This window comes from Gopherus evgoodei, chromosome 8, assembly GCF_007399415.2.
Source record: "Gopherus evgoodei ecotype Sinaloan lineage chromosome 8, rGopEvg1_v1.p, whole genome shotgun sequence".
NCBI classification, from domain to species: Eukaryota; Metazoa; Chordata; order Testudines; family Testudinidae; genus Gopherus; species Gopherus evgoodei.
The window spans coordinates 75,780,149-75,801,528 of NC_044329.1; the positions used below are offsets into that span (position 1 = coordinate 75,780,149).

At 40.8% G+C, this 21,380-nt stretch overlaps 1 long non-coding RNA gene across 2 annotated transcripts; it reads left to right on the forward strand.

The window, feature by feature from the left end:
* Nucleotides 1-1,108: 1,108 nt before the first annotated feature.
* On the forward strand, nt 1,109-19,264 carry LOC115656197. Of its 2 annotated transcripts, none has more exons than XR_004001593.1 (3): nt 1,109-2,764; nt 5,370-5,483; nt 5,625-19,264. It is a non-coding gene; the product is annotated as an uncharacterized LOC115656197 (long non-coding RNA). The 2 variants fall into 2 exon arrangements; XR_004001594.1 differs by lacking the exon at nt 1,109-2,764 and adding an exon at nt 3,507-3,607.
* The last annotated feature ends 2,116 nt before the right edge of the window (nt 19,265-21,380 follow it).

Here is a 21,380-nt window from a genome sequence, read left to right on the forward strand (position 1 = left end):
CTGATCTTTATAGAGGAGAGATGCTATTAAATTATCTTTAGCCCCGCAATTAATAATTAGACTGCTTTAGCATTTGCTATGACTGTAGCGAGGTATTTTGCATGCTATTGATTGAGTGCTCTGTTGTGATGGGGAATACAGGTCTGAAGGACAGCGAACTGTCACTGAGGAAATCATACCTGACGGAGAATCAAAAATTATTGAAATTTCCCTACAGAAATATGACATGATTTCTTAACAAGAGGCAATGAACTTTCTTCTTTGAGTGGCTGGGAGACAAGCTCTGTTGTTTCTCTAGAGGCAGTTCTAAGTTGTCCAGTCTAAAGGCAGAATGGCTAACTTAGTGACTTGCCTGGTTTGCCAAGCGAATTCTCTAGGAGTGAATCTGACAAACGTTAGTTTTAATGGGGAGAAAGTTCCCAGTGGCACTCGGAAAGTCGGAAGAGCTCCTTGACCCGAGGAGGAATCTCACACTGTTTGTGTGTAATGTCCACCTTTTCCTGAGATACCCAAAGAGATCCCTTTTCCTGAGATATCCAGTGGGAATTTGCCCAGAGAGCTTTCTTGTCCTGTACTAAGAAAACAAAGTTCGAAACTAGCACCTTGGCTTTTTCTGGATCCCTGTCCAGAAGTGAAAGGAGGGCATAAGATTGAAGGCCCACAGATGCTGAATAGTAACAAATCTCTCATCTATCGCAACCCACAAAGAGCACCTGCTTCTAAAACATGGGTTCCCTGATTTACAAGCTATAAAAGTCCAAATGGAAACAAATGTAATGCGAAAAAGTTGCCTCTTTAAATACGGGGACAAAGTCTAAAATAACGCGATTGCCATACGTGTCTTTCTGATGTGCCATTGCTTTGCCTAGGACTTGGAGCATGACCTGCAGAGGGCAATAGTTGGACGCAAATGATGATAAAGGCATTTTAGGCTCGGATCGGTGGCTCTGACCCAGGAATGCTGTGTAGTTAGGCAGTAGTGCTTAATTAACGGATACTGAAACAAAAGATCGGGTAAATTGTTTTATTTGTCTTTAGGCTACATTTTCAAGGCTAATCTAATTCATAACTGTTAGCTTTATTCTAAAGAGATTAACACAAACTTCCAGAAGACACATGTAGTTAACTCCAGAATTACCCTAAACGCAAATTTACTGCTACATTTACATTCAGACATTCTGATGATTGTTTATTTACATTTTTATTTATTATCTGCTGGTTCTGTGGTAAAGGTGGAAATGAACAGGAGCTTCCTGATGATCCAGCGCTGACAGGAGAAACGTGTAGACTCTGTACGATGAGAATAAAATCACTAACTGCCGTATTCAGTGCTAATAAGTCTGGGCGCATGTGCCCATTGTCTAAGCTTTCCTTTCAGCACTACGCATGTGGACAGCAATTATCTTATTTGCATTGTTTTTTATTTTCCCCCTCTAAATTCTTCCTCAGATAAATGCATCCCAGACTGTATTTGATTTATGTTTAAAATAATTTAAAAATTAGTTTTTTTTCTGGTCAGTGGGAACATTTTTTATTGTTAGCGATGAATTTATTAGAGACAAGAACAGAAAATAACTGTGGGGTGTATATTCTCTTCAGCTCGCTCTATCTATATATTTTAAAATAGTCGGAAAAGACGAGAAACTGCGAGCAAATCGGAGTTTTGGCAGCAAGAGTGTCTGCAGATCTGAACACATTCACACATACCATCTCTCCGCCCTCCCTCAGAAATCATATTTAACTAAGATTATGTCAAATTTCAAAGATCGGAAATGTCTTGCCCAAAAGCCTTTCCCGTAGGAAAAAGTCAAAAGGGTTCCTGGCATTAAAACGACTTTGCGTCAATCCTGGTGAAATTAGCATCGCTGCGTTTTTAAATACTTGTTATGGCTGTACTTTGATCACAGTAAGAAGAAGTAAGAGATTTTTTTTTTATCCCCCAGTTGAAGAGGAGTGTTCTGCTTTTCTAGATGGGAATCCAGAGACAAACATGTTAAAGCCTGTTAGATTTACAGGCTGTATTTTACTTTTCTTTAAGTGCAAGTGATGGGAATTGCTAACCCTGGTCAAGAAAATTTCATTTCCCCCATCCTGCTAAACGGCTCTGGTCGACATATGTTTGTTATCAGAGAGAGGTGCTATGAACACAGAGCCATTTTCTTAGCAGCTTTTTGACTGTATGTTACCATAGTCCCACACGGCATTGGTCCTTTCCCATTGGGAAGTCATGAATAAGAGACTATGAAGCTTGCACGTCAGGTCTTCCTCAATTAATCCACGGTTAGCATGTTTGGGATCCACTACTGGATGGTTAACAGCAGCTTGGGTAACTGTATGCTGTCCATACCCAGTTATGCTCTGCTAAAAATGAACTCTGCAGACCAACCTTCTTGAGCTGTCAGTGTCTCCCGTTTTCCCATTTTAACGTTTGCATGTAGTGGCAGGCGACAGATGGTGTAGATCAGATCGATTTGATTGCATTAGGCCATTTTTTCCCCTCCTCTCCGTCCGACTCCTTTTCTGGAAGCCCACATCATCTGAAAGGCGATCGCCGGGGACTCGGAAAGCACCAGCAGCCGCCGATGTGTGAAGGCAACTGGGCACGGCCAGCCAGAGGCGCCGGGCTTCTTTCCCAGGGCGCAGTAATCCGGCACCAGGAGAGAAAGCCACGTTCTGCTGCCCAGAGCCTATTCCCCGCCACATATCAGATGACTCCCTGGTTTTACACACAGTTGGAGTTCTGCTTGAAACCTGGATTTAAAGGGTAAGCGCTTCTCAATAGAGGTGGATTTGTGGCAGTTACTTGGGTTTGTGGCGAGGAGAGAAATCTCAGAGATTTTTAACGGAGGCAGCATTTTAACCAGGAGAAACCTTCCCTTTCTCCCCCTCCCCGCTGCCTGCGAACCCCCTAATTCACAATAATTTTCCGCACAGAGAGACATCGCGTCTCCCTATTGATTGATATGCCCCCTCCCCTGAATTTCGCTCTGTTTGGCAAAACGGGGCAGCTCTCCAGCTCGGATTAAAGCTCTCTTCCCGATTGCCTAATTGTTAAATCCCCCATTCCCCCAACCCCCAATCATTGCAACGATATTTGAAGAGGTGCCTTCCCGGTATATTTCAAGGGGCATTGGCTGGGGGGCTCCAACACCTCCCGTTATTACTGTGGGGAAGCGGGGAGGGAGGTTCGAATAAACATGGCTTTCAAGAATCCAGGAACAAAGGTACTTAATAGCGACGCGAGCTTCGCTAAGGGCATCCACAATCTGCAGAAGCAAAGGTGTGAGTTGATCAGCAAAATGCCAGCGATGGCAGGGGATTTTTATTTCTAGTGTGTTGAGTGGGTATTTGTGTACTGGCTTGCGGGGGGGAGGTACGGGTGGGGTGGGGTGAGATCCGACAGTTTAAGGAGGTTTGAATTGAATATGCACCCAGAGGCAGTGGTCTCATAGGAAATGGTGTTCTCGTAAGTCAGGCTGCCCCAGTGAAGCAGCCGCAAGCTTTGCTTAGTGCTCAGAGCTTTCACTTGCATTGCTGGCGCTGCCGGGAGCCTCCAAGGACTGAACTGTCCACTAGCTCCGGGTGCTGAATGCGTTCAACCATTTTGGTAGGTGCTGTATAGCGGGGGGCGGTGGGGGGGGGGCTCAGAGCAAGGAAATCACTGCTCTGGAGTGTTAAACCGGGGAGGCTGCATGATCAAGTTTAGGAAAGATCTTTATTCGTGGAAAGGGGTGCTGAAGCATCGGAAAAAGAGGGGGGCAATCTCCTAAGGGAAACTATAACGTTATTCGCATTGTCCAGGTCTTCTCTTGTGCAAGAATTGTATTCGAAAAAAGTTTGGACGTCTGTCTATTTATTGATGCATTCGTGGAGGCGAGGGTCTTTATTCGAGGGTCTTTACTGTGGAGTTGTGTCTTTATTCGAATTTCAAAGAGTATTGGTCCAGCTTTAACTCTATGAAATGTTTTCTTCATGAACCGCTGCATTTGACTTTCTCAAACGGCTTTTGTTCAAGTTGAAGGAAACCCGCTGCATCAGTTATTTTAGCTCGAATGCCAGAACAATCTGTCAGGTAGCCTTAAATGTTACAGTAGGGAAAATGATCATTTGTTTATTATTTATTTTCTATCTGCCATTTAAAATGCAACCTCAGAGCCTCTTCTGTTCAAGGTGTATTAGAAAGTCCGCCGAAATTAGATTACAATGTAGACGAGTGAATGGAAATCGTGTTTTCATGTAGCTACCAAAGTCGTGTTCATTTTTATTATTATTTTTTTCCATTCATTCATTCATTCATTCATTCAGGAAACGGTCTGTGTAACAATACACAAAAAATGCTAGCCTCTTGCATGTGTTTGTAGAAAGCATATATCAGGAAAGCCAAGAAGTAATGTTAAAGTAGGAATCTGGAATAACTGGAAACATTTTATGTTAATTTCATTTGCAATCGGATCAACAAGCTGGGCAGTGACAGAACACACTGGATAGTAAGAGCCATGCATGCTGCATAATTACTCATGACTGAAGAAGTGTATAGTACCCACACAATTTGCAGAATTTAACTGTATTACCATGTTTCAGAGCCCCTTCCTTTTCTAGAAGGACGCTGTTCTTAATATTAACAGCTTGGGTGAAACAAAATCGGGAACTTCGTCATTGAAATGCAAAGTATATTGTGCAATGACGTTTCAGATATCCTTTCTATTTGGTAGGTGAACAATAAACCTTTATTATCACAGTATCCGCAGCAGGATCATGAAACAAAGCCCCCACCCCCGGTAAGAGTCATGTTGATAACAGAAAATTAACAGAACTACTGTATCTGACCGTCAGAATCTCAGGCACAATTTGGGAATAACTTTTTTTACAATGTTTGCAGGACTATAGAGGTGATAAGGTGTTACTATGGAGGTGTTCTCGTCAGTTGCACAGTAATACGTGGAAAGTGTATATTAGAACGGCGACAGTGTTATCACACATTAGGATACTACAAAATGATACCTAACCCATTCAAACGGAACCAGCTTGTCGATTCAATAGTGCCGGATCTTCTCCTCTTTCCAGGCACATGGGTGAAAGGAAGTATTTTTCGCCTTAGATGTTAGCTCATCCGACAGGCCTGAAAGGAAGTGCCTAATCGTAGCGAGCTCTAATGCTTTTATTTAGTTAGCTAGTTTGTTTGTTTGTTTATTTATTTATTTAATGGATGATGCAGTGGGAGAGTGTAAGTCAGGAATTGTAAGATGAATTTCCAAATGCACAGATGAAATTCTCTCAGGCAGCTGCTTCTTTATCTGAGTTCCCCCCAAAGCCACCTAAGCAAACAGATTTGTAATATTTGTTTGCTTAACTGTGCATCTCCTTCACAGGGATCTGTTGCTGTGAGTGACATCTATTCCAAGCACCCAGAGAGAACTAATGGAGGACACAGATGGGAATAGGATGCCAGGCAAGCACAGAGGAAGAAATCAGGGAATCACCAGGTAAATTCAACCTTACCTTTATTTATTTAATTCCTTCTCACCTTGTCTACCAGAGCCTGCCTGCCCCAATAAGGCGGCAGTACTGCAGAGGGGATGCAGGCGTGTGTATTAAATGCTCGCTTCTCCCTTCTGCCTTTACAGGACTGGAAGTACAGCAGCCATTGGATAATGGGACGGGATCAGTCGGCAACTCTGTGGATTCTCCTTCTCCTTCCTCTGTAGGGGAAATATAGTTATGGATTTATTGCCCCGGTGCAGCAGTTCCAGCAGCAGCCGCAGCAGCAACAGCCTCAGCAGATTTCTGACTCTCTTCGGTGACGGGTATTCTTGGGTGGATAATACGGATTACGTTGTTATTGCTTAAGAATACGCGTAGTCGAGGAGAGTACCCGCGGCAGGCAGGCAGGCAGCGGCCGCCCCCAGCCCAGCAGCTGGCTCCTAATCTACTATAGTTGCCAAGGTAGCCCCTTTTTAATCTTTTCCTGCACTTTGCTATGTCTCTATGTCTGTGATTAGGTGATCCCAGGGGTTGCTATGTACACGGCAGGGGTAGGAGACTCTGGTGATGAGTCTAGTCTTGTGCATCCTAGGGGAGTTCCCCACGGCTTCTCTTTCCCCAAAGCTTGTGAGCGTGAGAGGCTGCAGCGCCAAGCCTGTGTCTGGCTGGGACAGTGCCGAGTCGAGGGGGATGGGGATGGGGATGTGTCTATGACCTTTGTCCTCATGTGTCCGCGACCCCCTCCCCATCAATGCTGTGAAATACTGAGCTGCCTTTCTGGTTTGAGCACTTAGTAGAGCGCCAGGCCATGGCCCTGGGTAGGCAGGGAGGAGAGAAAACCTCCCGCGACCGAAACCGGGGGAGAAAAGGGGACTTGCCAGAGATCGGCGTTGTAATCTGTTGCTGGAGCTGCATGGTTGCCAGGGGGTCTGTAGGGAGCTGCCTGACTGGTCTCCCGATGGTGGCGGGTAGGTGTCGAGGGCTGGGAACGGGGCTGAAAGACAATTAGACGAGCTCAGAGGGGGGCCCAATCCCGCGACTCTTGCGTAGGCATCCTGCACTTTGGCTTCTACTGGAGATTACATCGGTTTCCGTGGGAGGTTTGGGTGCCTAGGGAACCCAGACTGGAGACTCACTGGATAGTACTCGAACTACCCCTGGATCCCTCTTGCGCCGATTCCCTTAGAGAAGGCGATCAGGGAAACACGATCCCTGGTGCAGTGCAGAACCCAGCATAGAGAGAGCGTGACAAAGCTGCGCCAGGACGGGCACAAGCAGTTGTTTGCTGATGATCGGGTTACACGTAGGTTCCTTTATTCCCTGTGTGGGTCTGGCTAGCCACGGGCTAAGCAAGCAGCCTAGGCACTATGTGGCCTGTGCAAATTCACTTCGCAGGGCATCAGTACCCAGAACACACAGTCCTCCCGCCCACTCTGCCAGTGCATTGTAACGTTTCAAACATGGGTCCGAAGCAGGTTTTTTATTCTCCTTCATAGGGTCTGATCCTGGCAGCCGAGGGGGCTCGCTTCTCCATGGGGTTGGCCCCTGGTGTCAGAGACCCCACAGTAGAGCTTCCCCCGCTTCCCCCCGTGCTGCACTCTCCTGGGAGTGGTGCTCCCGGGGTCCCGAACCGCATAGCGCACCCATCGCCTGAATTCCGCCAGGGACGTTTCTCGCTCTAATCCTCCTCTACGGGTTCAGGGAACCTCAGCTCAGTAGCTGGGCAAAAAGAAGACAAACCCCGACCTTTCCGGCTAATGACAGAGACATGGGAAACGCTGTCAAGCCCTGGTCTTGGCAAGAAGCAACATGGGGCCAGAGCTAGCACCCCAGCTAGTGCCCTAGAGCCCCCGGTTTCTAATGCAAGGAGCGCAGAGGAGCAAATAAACACTCCAAAAAGATCTCCTGGCCTCCAGTAGAAGGCTACAGGTCTCATGAATTCCTGGGGAACTCAAGTGACAGGAGCTAATCTAAAGAGCAGCTACCCAAAGACGTTGCACCTGCTGGAGCGTTCATATAGGTACAGCCAGACAGCGATGGACGGGGAACTTGCTGTTGAGTTAAAACTTCCCCATGGCAGAGTATTTTCTGATTTCTGCTCATCCTCTCGCTTCATCTTTTCCCTTAATTAAGCAAATGAACCTCCAGCCTAAATTGCCAACTTTCGCTTAGAACCCTTTCCTGACAAGAACAACGCAAACTTCTTTTTTTTAGCAAATCCGCCTCCAAGTCAAAGTATATCCCCATGTTCCCCTTTTTAACATTGCAAACTGCTGGTGTAGTCTGTCGCCTTCTGCAACCACCACCCACAGCCAGAATGAGAGCCCTTTGGGGAAATGTCATATTAAGAAATAATAGGCAGACGCAAGAAGGCAAAACAATTTTTCCCTTCCGGGGTCTTTTTTTGGGGGGGAGTGGAGGGAGGTTGTCACATAGTTTGAATTTTGTTGAGCTCAAAAGGCGATAGCGGATTTTGTCCCGCTCACACGCTTCAGGGATCCCAACTTTCTTGCTAGCCTGTCACGGTTCTTGCCATGGTGCCTCTAGCCCAGTCGGCCGCTTTCGAGCTGTTCACAGCACCTTCTCTGGACTAAAACGAGAGTTTGATGCATGCCGCCCAGTGTAGGGAAACGGAGGTAGGGTCCTTTTGGAAGGAGCCTTTTATGGCGACAGCATAATAGGCACTGCCTAGCTTTGCTTCGCTTTGCTTTGCTTTGCTTTGCTTTTTAAATAGAAAGCCGCCTCCCCTTTTCAGAGAGAACACACGAGAGGAGAGAAAGGTGTTCTGTCCAGCTTGATACTTCTGCGATCGGTGCTGAGGGAAGGCCATTGTCCATCGCACCCGGGGCACTCTGTCCGGGTTAAAACCTGCAGCAAGGGCTCATTAGAAGGGATTCTTGGGGAATGTCAGAAAATTCCTGGGCGGGAGACCTAAATCTAAAAGAAATCACAACAAACCCTATTTAACTGAACCACGGGATATGCTGGACCTTATAGTAGTGATTGATCTAGAATGCTTAATCAACATCAATAGCCTTTCTCCATAAGTTCCCAACAGGATGCAGCGCTAGAACTGTGCAAATGTATTTGCCAGTTTAAGAGCTTTTCTTTTTTTAACAATAATATGTAACAGCAAAAAGCGCATAGCTTTAGAAAGAGAGGGAGGAAATTAAAATTTTAAATCACAGTTGGATGATTTATCCTGGGGATCAACTATTTTGCTTCAGGAGATAACCTCTTTGCAGAGGCTGCCATTCCCCACTGATCAGTCCTGCACAAGCTTTGAATCTGTAGAGTAACTGCATTGTATGTGTTATTCAGCTGGATACAGGTGCTGGCACTTGCTGAGCCTGAATGTCTTGTCGTGTTTACCGTGTAACAATAAGCAGTCTTTACTCAGCTGCAGCTGGGTATGCAAAGGGTGAATAGTGCTAAAATGCGCTTTCTTTACTACTAGCGCTGAACTAAATCCTGAAGTCCTCGTCTCCCAATACCATTTATGCTTTAGGTGACAGTAAAACAAATGGCCTGGCTGCATAAGCTCACGTTTTCCTTCTTTTGTCAGTCAAGAAATCCCAGCCCCTAAGTTTGTGGTTTATAGTTTGTGGCCCTAACGTTCTCTGGAGTGTATCACAGCCACAAAGCTGGGGTTGCCAGTTTGATCTCTTCATGTAATATCAAATGTAGGCAAAGAGATCCCTGTCGGCTACACAGAAGGGGAAAGTTCATGTAGGGGCCTTATCCCAGGAAGTGTATGGAATAGAATAGCCTGAAATGCGAGAGGTGGGCAGGCTGATGTGAAAAAAATAGGCTGCAGGGCTAAACTTCCCAGTTTTATAAGGTAACAAAGGTGGGGCATAGTTTGGACAAAATAGGTACACTCAGCCCACTTATTCCAGCCAACATAGCTTAGCAGCACAGCTACAGTTCTGGCTGGAAGTTGGGTTAACCTTTAAACTGCAGAGCTCAGATTGGAAATCAAAGCCATGGCATTCATTCCCTCAACTTCCAGCTCATTCTCTCTCCGCCCCACTCCACATACAGTAGACACAGAGACTTAGATAGGCACGCAGGCGCACTCATCCACGGGCTTTTTTCTCCTTTTTTCTTTTTAAACTGGTAATAGCGGGGAGTCTGGCATAATCCACCCAGTCTTTTCCCCTTCCCTCTTCAAACGCATAGATAATGCCACTTCTTTTGATGCTACCCATGTATAAATGTGAGCGCAGTGAATTAGATTAGAAGCCATTTTAGGCAAACACAGAAGTGTGGTGATGAAATAGGATATTTTAGGATGGAGCCTTCCATATACTCAGTTATGATGATGATTATTTTTAACAATGATAGTCAAAATTTTAGTGGTGATGAATTTGCGCATATAAGGTGGGGCTCGTCAAGAATTTCTCTCTCTTGCATAGCAGTTGAAAGACCATCTATGTTCTGCTTAATTATTTCAAAGTGCTAAAGGACTCTTACCCTTCAACAGAGAGTGGAGCTCTCATTGTGACACAGACATATGCAGATCTGTTATTCTTTAGACATTTCTTTTGATAACAGCACTGTGATCATCTTGGTTCTCTAATATCACTTTAAAGCAGAGTTTTTATTTGTAGTTTCTTATGTTCAGTGGCTGCAGAAATAATGTGAAATTGCACTTTAAAAAGTCAAGCAGAAAGCTAAGATCAGTTGCTAAATGATAGTCAGTTTTAGCACCATCACACACCTATGTTCATAACTGCTGCAAGAACAGCAATTGAAATGCCAGGTTTGTATTATAAACCTTCCTCTGATCTAAGCTTTTAGTTGACATTTCCCCTTGAGTCATGACTTAGAGTATTATCATGAGTTCCCCTTTCATCACACAAAGGATGTGGTTTTGTTTGCTTTTTTGTTTTGGTTGAGTATCTTGTGCAGTAAAGATTGGACTTAGTTTTATCCCTATATATAAGCTTAGCAAAACATCTCGTTGTACTTTGTTTCTTATAGCTACTTTCTCTTTAATATGATTAGCTGTTTCTGCCGAATAATACCTTAATGATAGGGCTGATGCATTTTTAATGCATGTACTCTTTGTCATTGTCTAAATTAACATTCTGATGATTGTAGATTTTTTTCCCTCTAAAATCTTTAGTGGATTGCTATGTTATGTGCTTACTAACAGCTGAAATATAAAGTCTGATCAGAGAAATATTAGGTGTGGTCATCAAAATTAGTCGGAAAATGTTGTTTAAATGCTCAATTGCATAAAGGCTGCTAGCATTACATTTCCCAACAGCCTCCTTAAAGAAACAACCTTTGAGTTTCAGTAGTAACTCTTGGGATCTGACACACACACATTTACATCCAAACTCATAAAAATCAGCTAGGCTTGACTTCCAAGCAACACGTCAATAAGAAAAAGCTGTGCATACAAAGGGCCTGTTTCTGTGAACATTTGGCTTCAGTGGGACTTTTAGTGGGAACACAGTTACTCATGTATACAGCTAAAGCATTCAGAGCCCAATTCTCCCATTCAAGTCAACGGCATAACACCAACTGACTTCATTGTGGACAGGAGAGGGTCCTAGTTCCAAAGGTTTTTAACAAAATTTATAGCATTTATTTCACTAGTTTTACATGTGAACCCTGACCACCAAAAGTTTAATCTGTTATGTAAATGTCTTAATTCTGTAAAGACTTGCATCTATGAGTAACTTTACACATATGAGTAGTAAATAGGACTACTGTGTGACTAAAGTTACTGGTGTGTAATTCTTTGAAGGATCAGGGCCTTCTTTTGTAAATGTAACTGGCTTTAGGAGTAAGTCCATAAAAACAATCAAATGCTACCCTGACTTAGAAGTCTGATCCTACAAATTGCTGAGCCATTCTTGAGAGATGCTGAATGCTTTCAGCTCCCACTGATTTCAACAGGAAGTGAGACCACTCAACCCTTTGCAGGAATGGGCCATTAAGCCTGTGTAATCCCATAGGAATTGCATGGGTGCAAATGAAAGCAGAATATGTCCCAAGAGAAGATTTGCTTTATTAAAGATAGGAGAATTCATTTCTATTTTCCATTGCAGTCAAAGAAACACGCTGCATTGGTCTACTCACAGTAGCTAGCACTGCCCTTGGTAGTAAGTGTTTGCAAACTCAGGTCTTAAATTAATTGATGTGCACTTCAATCTGATTTCATGTACCCTCTCCCATAACAAACACCTCTCTGATACAGGTAAATACACTTTACAGAAGGGCAAATACATGAAAAATGGATCTTGCTACTATAAGGCTGATACAAACAAAAAAATCTTGCAGTCCCGACATAGGCTAAAGTCCCACTGACCTCCGCAAGGACTGCAGGATTAGACTGTTATCTATGTTCCATAGCCTCCTCCCACAGGCAAATTTTTCAAAAGCAAGGGTCATACCACAAGGTACAGCACAATAGCTGGATTGCATCAGGTTAGGTAGGTTTTATTCCTTTCTGACCAATCCTGCTTTCTGATGCATCCAAGAGCCTCACTGATTTCAAAGGGCATTTAGGGTTCACATAAAATGTAGGAACAGACACTAGCCATTCAGATTTTATGCTCAAGTTATTTCTATAATATTTAATTGCACTTCACCAGCCTAGGTGACTGCCAAGATTCAGATAATTTTCTTCAAGAAACACATAATCTGTCATCTATCCCTCTGCACCTTTAATTGTGCTTCATAAGGACTAAACAAACTGGCCTTTTCCTTTAGATTTAAATCTCCCATTATTGTATAGCTATACAGTTAGAATTTTATGTTTTGTAAGCATTGTATACAATTATACAGTGGGCTTCTGTATCACTTTTTTAAAATGTAACATTTTATTATAAAGCAACAAGAAGAGATTTATTACATTTAGCTATTATATTATCTGCTAACATTTTTTTGAAACCATAACACCAATTACAGATCATCACAAAATGTTACAGGCTTCAACCTTTACCCCCTCAAACATTTAAATATGGAAACATTTATTAGAGAATCTCCCCTGAACCTTACATTCCTTTATATTTATGATTTAGAAACCAAAGTTATTCAAAACTCAAATGTTTCATTGGTCTAGTGTGCATTTTATCATATAACTAACATCCATAGATATGAAATGAAACAATATGAAACAGTGGGCCCTAGAGAAATTAGGGTAATAGGTGGAAAATAGCAAAAGGACTCAGACTGGAAAAGAATCAGAGTTCACACCAACTCTGGAGAAATAGCCTGAAACACACATATTCAAAGGGAGCAAGAATCCTGGAGAAGTGTAAAGCTGTAAGAGGCCTAGAGGTGATAGTGGAGAGTAAATTAGACATTACTTTGCAAAATGATATGGCAGGAAAAACCACTAATGACATTTGGGGCTGAATGTGCAGAGATATTGTATCAGAAAACAGAGAGGAAAAATCATGCAACAGCTGTGTTTGTGATCTCACTTGGATTATTACATTCAGTCTGGGGATTATATTTCCAAAAATATAGTGACCAGTTGGAGGCAGATGAAAGAAGAACAGAAAAAAATAATTCAAGGGGTGGACGGACTGATTTATTAGTAAAAAGTAAGAGAGCCAATGGTATAAATGAAAGCAATAAATAACCAAGATTTCCATTCTAGAAGGGAGAGAGCCTTTGCAGAGTGGTGCATAAGGGCATGTCTGGGACACATGGGATGAAATTAAGAAAGGTAAAATTCCAGCTGGATTTCAAGAAAAACTTCCTTTAAGTGGACCCAATACTGCTCCCATTTTAGCCAATTGGAGACTATAGAAAGCAGTGAAATAGCCTCCAAGGGGAAACCTCTTGACTTGGGAAATTTAAAACTAGATTGGCCAAACTGCTAGAAAAGGTACTACAGGGAACAATCATCCTGCATTGTCAGGGAGATTGAATTTTAGAGGTCTTTCTCATCTCTAAATTCTGTGATATGATTCTATGAAATTGAAATGACTCCGGTATTTCTCTGATATTTTGTGCCATTAGAAAGAAGTAGGGCCATTACTGTCTTTTAAAGTTTCCATGTAACTCTGTCCAAGTGAATATATTTCTGATGCGCTGTAGAAACTCATATCCATCTTAATCTCTTATCTGTTTCAATGTCAGTTGTCACCATAAATTGTTCTGTAATAGTTTATTTGAATTTATATGTAATGTATACCCCTTTCAAACTATTAAACATTAGGTATGAAATCAATGTTGAAATACTCTAGCTGACTTTCCTTTAATATTAAAAAATGCTGATTCATAACCTTTGTTTGTAATATTAACAGTTCTCTTGATAAGATAGGAAAATACCAAAAAATTCATTAATATCTGGAGTTCAAACCAGTCTTTTAAATAACTGAAAATCAATGGCAAAATGATCATGTGGGATTGGTCTTTTTTAATGGGAGATCCAGTAATATTCTGAACTAGAACTGAAGATTATTTAATCGTACAGTCAGTAACCAAAAAGAAGCATCTCGTTGCATCTTGCATGAATGTTTACATAGCAAATGTAGATCTGATATGACTCATATCACATTATCAAATGTCAAGGTCTTTATAAGGATTCACATTATCTTACCAAGTTACTGGTTGATGAAAAATTCGTATTTTAAAAGTGCATCGTTGTCATTATTCATTATAGATTTTTTTGAAAAGACAAATGGCAACAGAAACGAGCCATGAGACTTGATTCATTAATACATTAGACCCTTTGGAAACAAAAATTTTAATAGTTATACTTTAAAAGGTAATTCATACGGTTGTTCTAAGCACATGACCTCTTCAGCCATGATGTAGAACAACCTTTCCTTAAAATCTATAATTATACAGTTCTGCAGCTGCCATTTTATTGAGATAACTGTTTTGTCTTCCTGCTATAGTAGTTAAAGGTGACCTGCAAAGGAAAAAATGTGCATGTGCCTTTTCTCCCCTCTTTTGTGATATATACAAAAGGCCTATTATCAATTCGTATTTTGCTTTAGAAATGTCAGGATTATTAAATTCCCTGTTTTTCCTAGAGGACTTGGGGAAATACTAAGGAAGTGTTGTGGGAGCTTTGTCAGACATCAATTGAAGAGGCAGAGATTTTTTTAATCATTAAGAACAAGAGCTTTTCTCCCACGTTTGTCAAAATCTGAGTTAAATAAAAAAAAAGATTTTTACACAGATTGACTAAAAAGCATTTCCCCTTTCAACTGCTCATGTTTCAATTTCTTGTCTCTCATGATGTCATAATCCCATTATGTCTCTTGTGATGTCATGACACACTAGGTCTTCAGTCATTCATACAGTTCCTCTGTATGGATATACAAACCCTGGTATTTCTAAGGTTGACGCAAGAGAAAAACAATATTCAGGTCTCCTTTGTGCATCACAAAGAGTATGGGCAAAAAGCCACAAACAAAACTTTATTTTTTACAAGTCTTCTTGAAAGTAGGAATTTAATCTTCATGTCCATCTGAACGTTTAGCCACTCATGCTGCTACTTTACTCATGCTTATAGTCTTCTTGATTCAATGTGTGTTTAACAGAAATATAAAGGAAGCAGGATTGAATTTGATCTGGAATAGGCTGGGAGGCAAAAAAACAAACAAACAAAAAATTTGCTTGAGCTTTTGGACTTTACCTATTACCACATTTAATTATATTTAGAATATTTCACATATTTATTTATTGCAAAACATAAATATTGGCACAGCATAATAGCTCTGCTCTTTTCCTATTAAAACCTCTCTTCTGAGCTTAATTCCAGAGCTAGTGATTAGGTGAGAATTTTCTTTCCTAGAAGTCAGCAGCTCATGCTGACAAGGCTTGGCCTTCTTAATGATGGGCCCTTTGCTGCTCAGAAGTGTGAGAAATGGCTTTCTAAAATATTGACGGCGGGCTTTGTATTACACAATTAAGAATCAAACTTGTAGCTGACCAAATAGAACTTAACTTGCAAGTATCAATGTACCACAGCAAGAGCAGTGAGGGGCCAAGAGGTTAGAACCATATTCCATCCTCTAGGAATTTTTATTTTTAAATAAGTGGCCAGACTATCCATTAGTGTAAATCTGTGCAGTTCTCCTGAAGTCAAAGGAGCTATGCCATTTATACCAAGCTAGGATCTGGCCTAGAGACTTTAAAAGGCATTGCAAAATTAGAGCAAAAGGATTTCTATTATAATTTATTTTAAAAAATTATATATGCTTTTTACTCCCATAGATCCTTGACATGTCGATGTAGCTGCAGTGGCTGCATACTATTTAACAAGAAACTAGAGTGCAAACCATTCATTCCCCATGTGATTTGATAGAAATGTGCACAGATTTCAAATACAGGCCTGGATGCCTCCTTTCAACCATAAAAGGAAAGCAGGCAAGATTCCCATCCAACACAATGCATTATGCATCAATAATGTGAGACAACATCTATCTACATACTGAACACTGGAAATGATTGAGTTCATACACAGCTATGTTAGTGAACCCTATCTGTACCTGTATCCATATCTTCTATTCTTGGAACCATGGGAAATATTCAGGCAATGGGGAAAAGAGACACACTATAAAGCTTAACATGCCAAGGAGAATTAGCTACAGTGCTCAAAAGATGGATCTATGGTGACAACGTCAAAACATGCTTCCTATTAGGACACTCATATTCTAAAGGGGAAATTCAACCAAATAAATATGTGTTTGCAGGAAAAAATGCTAGTACTCAGTAAGTGACCTGATGAACCTAAATAGATGGTGAAATTTTCATTGCGTTTGCCAAAAGAAAAATATGTTCTAGAAGGACCATGGAATAAGAGGGCATAACCAGTCTGATGTTCACCAAAATCTATTGTCTAATACACTGGAGACTTTGATCAGTAACATTTCATTTTTACCTATGATAAGGATGCTGATGTAATAAAGCCAAGTCCAGCATTTTATTGGCTGCATAAGTTTCCATCATGGACACTGAAATTATTGCAATCAGCTGCAGCTTTAACATGCACACTGGTGTGGCAATGAATAGTCACTCACCTATGAGAAGTTTGTCATAAATTTGGCATTCAAAAATAATCCTAAAAACCAGTTCAATCTAAAAGGCACTTTTGTGCTATTTTCTTTTTCTTTTTCCTTCAGTGGGACTTACCCATATGCTCTAAAGTTTTTTTCTTCCCCAATCCAGTATGGATAATATAAATCTTATGTAAATAAGAAGAATCAGGATCCTCCATGTGTTATATTATAAATTGCGTGCAAATTGGCCAAATTTATTTAGAATATAACCATATATAATACAAAAAGTGAGAAATCAAACCTACTATGCTTAGATAAAGACATGGGGGCAGGAGAGAGCACTATAGCAGTAATTTAGGATATATGACCTGTATGAATCCATCCTTCCTTCTACCTATTTACTTTAGCTAGGGTTTGTATCCTTTAGTATTCCTTTCCTCTAAAGTGTCGGTCCAATTCCTTTTGGAATATGTTCAGTCTTTATTGGCTTTGGTAGTTAGTTCCACACATTTGTTACCCTTTGTGTAAAGGAACTGCTTTTAATGCTTTTTTGTGTTTTCTTGTTTAGGGACAAAATCTGCTCTCACATCAGAGTAAATCCAAATTAGCTCCATTGGTGAAAATGGATTAATTCTGGATTTTTTCTCCACTGTACTGTGATGTGAGAGAATAATTTGGCTTTACCATCAGTTTGTGTTTTGCTGTTTTCAGTCAATTACCTTCTTGGAGTTTCTTTGCATCCACCTTTCCTGTACCCTTCAAATTTTCATACACTTAAATTTCTTCCCATAATATTTTCTTCTGAACAGCACACTTTGCTTCACAGTAACCTATAGAGCCAGTTAAGAATGTGTTCCAAAGGTGCAGACCTCCTGAGTTGGAGGTTCATGGTCATGCTTAGGAAATGTTGAAGGGCAAGTAAATCGGTAGGTATCTTTAGGACTCCATGAGTAGAGGGAAACGTCTCTACATGACAGAAAAGAAGGTGTCAGATTTGATCTGCTATTAGTCATTTATGTCAAGATTTTAATAAACTGGGGCCTGAAGTTCAACTCCTAAATTCATATTTAGGCATCTAAAAGTAGCCTGACTTTTGAGAGCTGCAGGGTGCTTGGGTGTTTATGAAACATACCAAATAGCACATTTAGGCACCTTAAAGATTATCTGAATTATGATCCTGACTCTATGACCCCATTTTTAAAAATTGGATTTTAATCTCAGACATAGAGATGTGCATCAAGGTGTACCTTGGAAAAGTCATTATAGATTTTATGGAAATAGACTCACCAGTGAGTATTTAAGAAACGGTGTTATGTGCTGATGCATATCTGAGTTTAGAATCAAGCCCAGTATAATATGTCATATGCAAACAAAACTGTCACATGAAGATAAAGGAAATGTTTGCAGATGAAGGGACACAATGCCAGTATTGTTCGTGATTCATCTTGGATACTTCCCACTGCTTTAGTTGCATATCACCTGAAGCTACAGGTCAGTGACTCAGAGACTATAGTTGTATTCCTGCAATCCTGCTGCAAGCGTCTGTGCGGAAGTTTTGGGTCCTATAAAGAAAACAACATAGCTTATTTTTTCCAATATGATTGTTGCTAAATGAAGAGTAAAAAGGGGTTAAGGGAAAAGCAAAACAGATTCCTGTGATTCCCCTCCCCTTATTTTAAAATGAATATGATTAATTGACTTTCTCATGAGAATAGGAGACCGACAATGAGCTCTGGGGGAACAAGGCATAGTATGGGTATGCACCATGCCAGCTTCTCACTCAGTTCTGCCAAACAACCTGAAATCTTGATTTAAAGAAACTCTGCTGTGTCAGTTCTGGCAATTTCACATAAACAGAGTCTGCCATTTATAGCATATAGAGCCAAATTGCATGGTAGCGTTCTAAAGCGAACAAACATCCATTGGGAATTAGCCTAGCCTACAACATGTATTTTCCTTATTTTAAATCAAATTTGAATTTTGCTCAAGCAATCTCTATGACATTTTTTCCTTTTTTATTTTAAGGTAATTTATTTCTTATGAAAGGGAACACTAACATATCTGGAACTTGGTAGCCTCTGTTTATACACAGAATAGGTCAAGAACAAGAAACTTCTCCACACTACCCCATGAATGCACTTCTGCTCTGGCTGAAAAGAACAAGTTTAGGATGACAGGGTATTTCAGGTTCCACATCCATGCAAATCCTAATCTTACGCATCTTTTTAAGATTGTCAACGAAGATGCCAACGCTGTGATTTCAGAGAAGAATTCTGCTTAAAAACTGTCAGTCTATGGCTCAATTTTGGTGTCATGGTGCCAGCTCTGCAGAAATAGAAAAAGCAGAAAACACCCAAAATGTGACATTATAAATTGTGACAGTCTAATACAATATACAAATATGATGGGTTTTGGGGCCCTGAATCAGTAATTCATCCCTACTCAGCAAAGCACTTAAACACATGCTTAACTTAGGCAAGTGCTTAAGTCCAATTGACTTCAATGAGACTTAAGTGCATGCTTAAAGTTAAGAGCATGTTAAAACATTCTGATGAAGTGGGGCCTAAAGTGGTGTCCTGAAGTCCATTCACTTAAGCAGGTTGACGCATAGCCATTAGAAATATAGGACCAAATCCCTCACTGATGTTAACTGGGGCATCTCCACTGAAGGTCTGGAGCATAGTTGTTTGATGTCATACAATCATTTATGTATTTTCTGAATAAATGCCATTTTTTCAAAGCCGTATTGTAAAACAAAGATGTATTCTATAAAGCCTGAACAGGTTGATATAATGATACATTGCAAGAAGTTTTGTTTATTCTGTTTAATCAAGTGTTCAGTGAAAAGTGCTAAAAATGAGCATTGCCACCTTGTTAGGTGGTTTATTTTATTTCAATGGCAAGACATAGCCCTTCATTTTCTGGTGTGAATATTTTGAAATCTAGTCTTATTATATTTGGCAGCTCACAAATAAATGTCCTGCAGTTTGTGTTTCCAAACTAAGTATATTATAGAGATTTGTGACAGCATATAACTAAGGGTGCTATGTCTTTAATGTCATAGAAAGATTGTTTAAATCCTTAAAATAGTTAACTAAAGCTTCTACCCAATACATAAAACTTAAGTTAACAGTAATTAATGTAGCCAGACTGGAACCTTGGCAAACTACTGCCAGTAAGTATCTCTTGGTGCACTCAAGAGGATGCGGTTAGATTGTTGGTGCTTGCAAAGAGGTTGGGAATTGTAAACACAGCAATTAGCAATAAGTTTCTGTATCTTAACTTGCCAGACTAGAGGTCTGATTCTTGGTGCAGTTGCCCCAAAGGAGAAGTGAATTAGTGCAGCCTTGCATTGCTCCACCAATGTATGTCATGGACCAATGTTTTTCTTGGCAAAGCTCTCTGATAAGGAATCTAAAAGCAAAATTGCAGCCTCAATACAAACTGTGAAACTCACTGCAGACACCAACCAAGCAACTGTCCAGCTCTTCCTTCGTCAAACATAACTGAACTGTACAGTTCTAGGGTGTCTCTACATACTCTGTTGTGGAGTCCTGTGTTGATAAGGTTATCAACAATAATGGGATTAAAAGAGTTAAAATCCAGCTTTGCAGTAATCCTGAAATACAGTGTTGTTGAGCTACCAAAGATTAAGTTTATGGTAACCTTATTAACCTTTGGTGTTGTGTAAATAAAAAGGAAATGTCAACCTTAATTCCACCATGAAATTAAATCTTCACATCACAAAATGATAATTTAAACACAGCTTACTCCATCCAAATACATTTTATGAAAATACTGAACCTGGTTCATCTTGGGAAATTCCACTTGGAGAGAGAAAGAGCTTATTTTTTTTGTTTAAAATTAAAACAATGCTTACCAGGCTTGTATGTCCATGGAAAGTTTAATCATAGACAATGGAGAATTCAAAAAAAATAACAATGAGGAAGAAAGTGGATAGCAGACATTTTAAGAGTACTTTACTTAGGGCCAGTTCTTCAGTTGGGGTAAACCAGTGTCCTGAAGTCAATGCAGCTATGCCAATTGACACCAGCTGATGATCTGGCCCTAAATATTGAAAGCAAGCCCAAGGAAGCCAGAGGAATCAGCTTCTGATCAGCCATAAACTAAAGGGTTGAATAAGTCAAGGACATGCACAACAGTGTGCCAACATGAAATGAGTGGAGATTCTGCTGGCCACTGGCTAATAGCGCAACAACACAACCGGGTAGGGACGGGGACTAGATTACAGTGAGCAATTTTATTGTATCTACATGGAAGAAAGTTAGTTGTCATCTTCCAGTGGGAATCAGACCTGTTAAGTGTTGTTAAAGAGCAAAGTATAATTAATTTCCCCTAAATGAGTGCTTGAGTTTAGATCAAAGTATTGCCCCAGAAGCATTCTCAGTGCCAAACAGCAAAAGAGATAACAAAGTGATAAAAAGAGAGCAGTGGAAAGAAAAAAATATGTGGTTATTAATCATTCAGAAAACTTTGAGGCAAATCCTGAGCTGCCGTAAATTGGCATAGTTCTACTGGCTCCAATGGTGCTATGCCAATTTACATCAGGTGAGGATCTGTCCCTTTTTTATTAACAGACTCCTTTGCACACCCCTCACCATTTGTGTTAAGTGAAGCAAACACCTCGTGGTATGTTCAGCAGCTGACTTAGCAGAGGCATAAAAACTGTGTGCTGTTTAAGGTATTTGTTATTATATCTGTTGGATTTTGAGGGCAAGAACAACTCACATTCCTTGTGGAGACAGAGTAGTAATCTTGCACTGATATGCCTTCTTCACAACGGGCTCAGTGCTTGAAGGAGCCAGAACCATTCTCATATAGCACGTTCCACCTGTCTTGGCACTCTTTATGCACTGGTACTATGGGCAGTGCAGCCACTGGATTACACTCTTT